Below are 8,317 nucleotides of genomic sequence, written 5' to 3'. Positions count from 1 at the left end.
CCCCGACCGCGCCGTCTGGTTCCTCGAGATTGGCGTGAGCCCAACTACCTCTCCCCCCTTTCCTCTCTCGTTCTCATGCACCACAGCGAGCGCACGAAGCTTCACCGCACGCACCACCGCCGAGCTCGTCGCCGACGTGTCTCCGGCCAACCACCGGCCACACCATCGTGTCCATCGCTCTCACCGCAACCGCAGGAACCCGTAGCACCACTCCACGCGCGTCGCCGTGCCCCCTAGCGTCGAGTTCGACCTCACCCGAACTTCGGCGACCGCCAAAGTCATCGCCGGCGACGTCTCTGGCCACCCCAAGCTCAACCACCACCACCAAGAGCCGCGGCTTGCTCCCAGCTACCCGTAGATGCCCTCCGCCGCTCATTTAGTCGTCGGAACACACAAAAGCACTCTCGCCGCCGCGTTCGGCCTCGCCGGCGGCTAAACGCCGGTGAGTTGACCCCAGTGACCCCTCGTTTGACCACGGGTGGGCCCAGTTTGACCCCCTGGGTCAATGACAGGTGGGGCCCAGCCCTGTTAACTAATCAGGATTAGTTTTAATTGATATTTAGTTAAACTAATTACACTAACACACGGGACCCACTAGTCAGGGTTGACCTGGACTACTCCCTTGACCGCTGACGTCATCCTGACATAATGCTGACGCAGTAATTTATTTACTGGAATTGTTATTACACGGGAAATTCCAGAAAATCCCCCAAACTTTAAAAAATCATAGAAATTAATCTGTAACTCCAAATGCGAAGTTTTATATATGAAAAATGATCATAAAAATCCAATCTATCCATCTGTACTGGTTTCATGCATGTTTAAGCAAGCTAACCTGATGTTTAGAGCAGAACTAGATAAAGCACTAATAAGGGCCATGTATGAGTTTTAAACTTGAATCTTTGATTCAAAATGGTTCAAACCCATCTGGTTTTAGTTGCATTAGCCCAATACACTCATGTTTGCCATGTCTCATGCATGCATCATATTGTTGCATATTGTTTGGTGATGTTGTGTATCGGTGCTCTTTGCGGTAGGTTCTGCCTCCGAGGAGTACCACGATTACCCTAGCGAAGAGCAATATCAGAGCATCGACCCATCACGCAAGCAACCAACCATTTGATCATATCGATACAATCCCATGTTCTTGCTTCTGCTCTCTTTTATTGCATTAAGACAACGCGTTTCAAACTGCTGTGTGCTACGGTAGTTGAACCCATTTCCTCTGCATGACCTGTCATTGCCACAGTAACTAGATGAAACCCACTAGCATGTGTAGGAGTTGATTGAGCCATATGTATGTGTTGTTCCTACCTTGCTATGCCTGCTATGCTTAGAGTCGTGTCTGGTCCGGTTCATCTGGGTGATGGGCTAGAGTGAAATGATCATGCCGGTAATGAGAGTGATGTGGTGAACACGATTTGGTAAAGGTATCGATGAAAGGCCATGTAGGAGTACATGGTGGGTTGTTTCATTGAAGCCGACCTTAAGCACTGAGATCTGTATGTGTGATTTAAGATACAACTACTACCATGCATTGGGCCCTGAAATATGACCCCGCTCGACTTCTTATTCACTCTAGTCCTTTGTCCAGGAGTTGCAAGTAGTTTCTGGTGTTTGTAGTTTACTGGAGGCCGTGGGCAGCGCTGACCCGTGGGGTGGGCTGTGATGCGGTAGGTACGTGGCCGGGAATACCGGGCACCCATTAGGTGTCACGGAACCCTGTACACATCGTTCGGGGCCGTATGTGGAACCCCGGCCGGACTCCCTGCGGATGGAACCTGAATAGGCGATAAACTTGGACTAGAGACTTAGGTGTTTAGGTAGGTCGTGGTCTACACCCACGTCGGCTTTCGCTTCAAGTCTGCCGAGCACATGTCGTGTGCAGACGCTAAGTGGTGGAAACATGTATGAAGAAGTACACCCCTGCAGGGTTAACATGATCTATTCGAATAGCCGCGTCCGCGGTAAAGGACTACTTGGTTGCCTATACAGTTCATAGACAAGTAAATGGATACTACTAAAAATCCCAAGATAAGCGTGAGTGCCGAGGATGGCTCTTCCATAGGATGACGGAGGTGGATCCTCGGTGGTGTATTGAACTGGTGTGTAGTGGACTCGTGTGCGCAAAACCATTTCAAGTTGGTATCCCATAGGATAGCTTAGCCAAGAGTCAAAGCTGGCTTGCTGCAATAACCCCACCAACCCTTCTTGATAATGTGCATGTATGTAGGATCTGATGTAAGTCTTGCTGAGTACCTTTGTACTCATGTTGCTTTAATTTACATTTTTTAGAAGACGCTGCAACCCCTTCTGATGGGTTCTTCGTAGGCGTTGACATCGATGAGTAGACTAAGGCCCAGGTGGTGACCCTGAGCTTGTGAAGGACCACGTAGTATAGCCAGGCTTTCCCTAGCCTCTTTTATTTTACTAGTTGTCTATACTCAGACAAGTTACTTCCGCTGTTGGCTTGTATGTCTGTATGACTTGAATGCTGGGTCGTGTGACCCGTACTTGTGTGTATGATATGTATGGCTCTCTGAGCCCTTAAATAAAGTACTTGTGTTGTACAGTCATGTTGTGATGCCTTGTTGTATTTGCACATATCGAGCATATTGTGTGTATGATTGAAATGCTTGGTATGTGTGGGGTCTGAATACCTAGTTGTTTATTCTTAGTAGCCTCTCTTACCGGGAAATGTCTCCTAGTGTCTCCACTGAGCCTTGGTAGCTTGCTACTGCTCCGGAACACTTAGGCTGGCCGCCATGTGTCCTTCTTCGTTCCTATGTCTGTCCCTCCGGGGAAATGTCACGCGATGGATACCGGAGTCCTGTTAGCCCGCTACAGCCCGGTTTACCGGAGTCCTGCTAGCCCAGTGCTACAGCCCGGATTCACTTGCTGATGACCGACAAGTTCGATGCTGGGTCATGGATGCCTGTCCCTGTAAGTCTGTGCCACTTTGGGTTTACGACTAGCCATGTCAGCCCGGGCTCCTTACCATATGGATGCTAGCGACACTATCATATACGTGTGCCAAAAGGCGCAAACGGTCCCGGGCAAAGGTAAGACGACACCCGTGGGAATACCGTGCGTGAGGCCGCAAAGTGATATGAGGTGTTACATGCTAGATCGATGTGGCATCGAGTCGGGGTCCTGACACGAACTCAAGATGTCGCCAAAGGTGAGTGTTGAAAGATGTCCACTGCGGTGAATTCCATGATCGGCGCCCAATCGGATTCGATCGGAGGGGGCGTGGGAGGTTCGGAGTCCGGCAAGGAGTCCGGCGCCTCGGAGTCACAGGCTTCATGAGGGACAAGGTCATTGTTCGGCTCTATCGCCGTGGAGGTTGCAGCTCCCGAGGCGGTGTCTAGCCATCCGTCCTCGATCTGTGCAGCCGGCTCCGAATTGAAGATCGGAGCAGGTATGAGTGCGGCCTCCAGGATACTGTCCGGCTGCAGAGCTAAATCATGCACGTCGTGACAGTACGACACGCTTGGCTATGGCTCGAATCCATCGAGGATCAAGTCCCCGCGGATGTCAGCCGTGAAGTTCAAACTTCGAAATCTGACCTGACGGCCAGGGGCGTAGCTTTCGATCTGCTCCAGATGGCCAAGCGAATTGGCCTGCAGTGCAAAGCCGCCGAATATGAAGATCTGTCCAGGGAGAAAGGTCTCACCCTAGACTGCGTCATTGATGATGGTCGAAGAAGCCATCGAGCCTATCGGTGACGACACAAAGAAACTCTCAATGAAAGCACCAATGTCGGTGTCAAAACCGGCGGATCTCGGGTAGGGGGTCCCGAACTGTGCGTCTAGGCGGATGGTAACAAGAGACAAGGGACACGATGTTTTACCCAGGTTCGGGCCCTCTTGATGGAGGTAAAACCCTACATCCTGCTTGATTAATATTGATGATGTGTGTTACAAGAGTGGATCTACCACGAGATCAAGGAGGCTAAACCATAGAAGCTAGCCTATGGTATGATTGTTGTTCGTCCTAAGGACTAAAGCCATCCGGGTTATATAGACACCGGAGAGGGCTAGGGTTACACAGAGTCGGTTACAATGGTAGGAAATCTACATATCCGTATCGCCAAGCTTGCCTTCCACGCCAAGGAAAGTCCCATCCGGACACGGGACGAAGTCTTCAATCTTCTATCTTCATAGTCTTGGAGTCCGGCCGATGATGATAGTTTGGCTATCCGGACATCCCCTAGTCCGGAACTCCCTCACCATCCTTTTTTTGTATCACGTATTCCATTTGTCAACAATGTTCTTATATTCAACTACTCTTCCTGTGCATCAGCCATTTGAATTGGTGATGGAAAAATCTGGAGTGAAAACAAGGTCTTCAGAGCAGACAATGCTACCTGCTGAAGCAAATATCTTGCGGGTTACAGATAGCTCCTCGGAAGAGGATTCCGAGGCAGATGATCAGTCCTATTTACCCCTGAGGTGTATGCTCAAACTTGGCAGGGTTATATTACTCATATCATGCGTATGTTGTCTTGCATTGCTTAGTTTTTACATCATATACAAAATATTGAATGCCATCTGCTTAGTTTAGACATCATATATGCAATTGCCATCTGCTTACTTGCTTAGTACATAAATCATATACAGTATTTGAATTATATCATGCCATCATGTTTACATAGACAACATGTATCAGAATTATGCCATGTCATCCCCATTAATAAAGACATCATATTAGTTATATCATCTCATCCTGTTTACATAGTCATCATATTTTGAATTTTGTCATTCTATCCGTGAATTATATCATGCCATCTGGTTTTCATAGGCGGCATGTATGTGAGTTATAGCATGCCAACCACTTTAATAGACACATCATATAGTTATATCATATCATCTTGTTTACATAGTCATCATATTTTGAATTATGTCATTCTATCCTGTTTAGTTAGCCATCACATATGTGAAATCGTGTCATGCTATCCTGTTTAGTTAGCCATGATATATTTGCAATTGTGTCATGCTATGCTATTTGATTAGACAACATAAATGTGAATTATTTCATGCCCTCTTTTATTCCCCACTATCCATTGCACCTGTCTATCATACAATGCTTGTACATTAAATTACTTTTCTTGTTTATCAGCCATTTGAATTGGATGGGGTGATGGCAATATCTAAGGGAGTAAAAACATGGTCTTTAGAAAATATAGTGCTACCCGTTGATGCAGATAGAACCATGGTTGTACTTGCCCAAGAACTAGCCCCACCACACATAACCCAGGCCTTGTAGATTGTACCCCCACCCAGTTCAACAGACAACCAGCTACACCTCTTCTAACCCCAACCTTAGCAGATAGTAACCCAGTTCCAGTTGACACAACACCATCTCCACCATAGAGCACCCAAACACGAGCATTTAATAACACAACTGCAGTGCCCAAAGCACGAGGACCACCACTCTGAACCCCAACTTAATGCTTAAAGCAGAAGAAGGATAGTTCTCAGGTCAAGTTCCGTAGCTATGGTTCATACTCCTTTGCTCTTGCATCACTGTATTTACTTATACCAGCTAATTCAAATTTGAAGGATGCAATTGAAACTCCAATGGCGCAACAGGTATCTTTTAAACCTGTTTATTTAACTGGTTTGCTGTTGTAACTTGCTCTATGTTGATTTCAGTTTCAATATAATAAATAGTTATGTTCTCATGTTATGTTGTGTGGTTTCCCGCACTTATATTCTATCTATGCTCCTTTGTCTTAAACAAATATGATTTGAACCGTCTCTATCTTGATTTGACAACATAAACTAGAATGATATAGACCATACAGTGACCATAGTACATAGATATATGTTTGTTTCATGCTATTATCCTATTCACCTTACTGCTGAATTGGTTTACCAAAATGAGTTTCATATACAACATGGTAAACCTGTCTGTTTGTCTCTCTTTTAGGATGCGGACAAAATATTGGAGAAGAGTACCCCGTTATGCAGTGGTAAAGGAAGTAATGCAGATAAGATTCAAGATAGTGAGACATCCCTGTTGGTCTCCAAGAAAGCTTATAAAAACAATCTTGAAGACAGTGAGACAACCCCAAAGTCTTGTCTTGATGTAGTGTTCGAGTTACTGGCTACTACCGCTGTCTTAGAACTCTCTGCCTGAATCAGTTTGGCTTCTTGAGTCTCAAGTTGAAGTTGAAAGACATCGATCAGATGTGCTGCGACAGGAAGCCAAAGGACTAAGGAAGTCCCTGCAGAATTCAGATGCATACTTTCTGGCGCAATAGCAAGTGCTGGAGGATTTAAGTGCCAAACAAGAGAGAGTTAATAAGCTTACTAAGCATCTTGCCAGCAGGTTGGGTACCCAGGATATTGTTTCTTGAGCTCTTCTGAAGTGGTTTCAGTTCTGGACTTGTTTTGTTGTGGCATTTATTTGCATCGGTCGCCAACTTTGTCAACCAGTGTATGTGATATGCTGCTTTGTTCCCTATATTTGCACTGGTGGCGAACTTTGATGCCCAGTGGATATAATATGTGTAATAGCCTAGCGTTAGTTGCTTGCTTATTTATTTCCTTATTGTCTTGTTTAGTTGTTTGCTTGTAGTCACTGCAATTCTTTTTCCGCATTTTTCTAGTGGCCACAATAACCATGGGCAACATACGAACCGTTGTAAACATGGTCCTGCTACCTGCTATAGTGACCATGGGCCTCCTACGGGCCGTACAATCCATGGGCCTTCGACAGACCATATAATCAATGGGCCTTCTACGGGTTGTATGATTGATTGTCCAAACATGGGTCATACTATAACGATCCGCAAAATGGGCCGTAAACGGGCTAGAGTGGAAATCGTGTGTTTATGGCCCGACCATAATAGGTCGTTAATAGGATGAAATGTATAACAGGCTTAATTCTATCAATATGCATCACAGATCGTTAATGGGTCATATTTGGTGATGGTATGGAAACAACCCAACGAGTTAACGGGCCACAAACGGGCTGACTGTAACCACGGGCTGAATTTGGCCCACAAGCGGAACATGCCAGTAACGGACCATAAGTAACCGAATGCTGGAAATGAGCCCAAGAATAAATGGGCCCTTAGAAGGCCGAAAGGTAACACGGGCTGGAAACGGCCCAACGGAATAATGGGCTGTTAATGGGTGTAAAGTGGTACACTATTCATTATAAGCCGGTTTCACCATGGGCCTTTAATGGGCCCAGAGTTACGAAGGGCCTCGCGTGGGCCGAAATACGTCATGGGCCATACATGGGTCAGAAGTTACAACGGGCTAGAGTCATATGGGATGGCCCAGATGACGCTACTGGGCCCAATTCGGATAGGCCATAACGGGCCGTGAGTTAGCATGCTATAAATGGGCTATATGCAAATAGGTCATTAACAAGCTTTCCATGGGCCGGCTCGCCACCTTTTGACCAAGTCAAATGGGTCGGCCTTTTCACTTGAATGGTCCTCTGTTGGGCCGAGCCACATGTCGACTTATCATAGGCGCGTCCCGTCCATTATCTGGATGACATCTGTCCCAAGGATGAGCTGACACGTGGATCCTCCGACGAATTAGAATTTTACATGTGGAAAATCCCAATTGTTCAGGGCTGTTAACAGGTTATTGGATCCAAACCGGAACCCGATAGCTTAACGGCGACCCATTACGGTGGACCCCACATGTCATTCACCCTTGACTAAAACATTCCATGACGCGCCATTTATCGTCATAGAAGTGGACACTTTCGTGATGATAATTTTGGTATTGTCATGGAACACTTCTACGACAACACAGGTATGACTATCTTGATTCTGTCATAAAATTGTCATGGATGTACATGCATGACAGAAAACATGACCTACTGTGACAAACACGTATCATCATAGAAGTGTATTTTTTGTAGTGGTGGGTTTGTGTGAGATAAATACAAACATAGATAGAGATAGTGTGTGGGTTCATGAGTGTTTTTTGAGGGGAGGGGGTGCGTGAGAGATAGACATGGAATATGTGTCAATGATATCTCAAACAAAAAATGTAGCATATGCAATGTGTGTGAAACAGAGGCCTGGATATAACATATATAGAGGGGGCGATCCATGAGAAGAGAGTGGAGGTATCATCGGTGTGAGATATCCATAGAATCAAAGAGAGGGATGAAGTGTGTCCATGTGTGTGTGCGCACGATCGACAAAGAGTGTCATTGAATTTGTGTGTGCCCACATCAAAGATATAGGGTGGCTGGCCTACTGGAACATGAGAGGGGACAGGTGCAGTTTGTCTTTGTGGCATGGATACCTACCTACATTGTTCGACTATCGATGTGTGTG

The sequence above is a fragment of the Triticum dicoccoides genome, chromosome 3B (assembly GCF_002162155.2).
Source record: "Triticum dicoccoides isolate Atlit2015 ecotype Zavitan chromosome 3B, WEW_v2.0, whole genome shotgun sequence".
NCBI lineage: Eukaryota > Viridiplantae > Streptophyta > Magnoliopsida > Poales > Poaceae > Triticum > Triticum dicoccoides.
Note: the sequence above shows the minus strand (reverse complement) of the source record.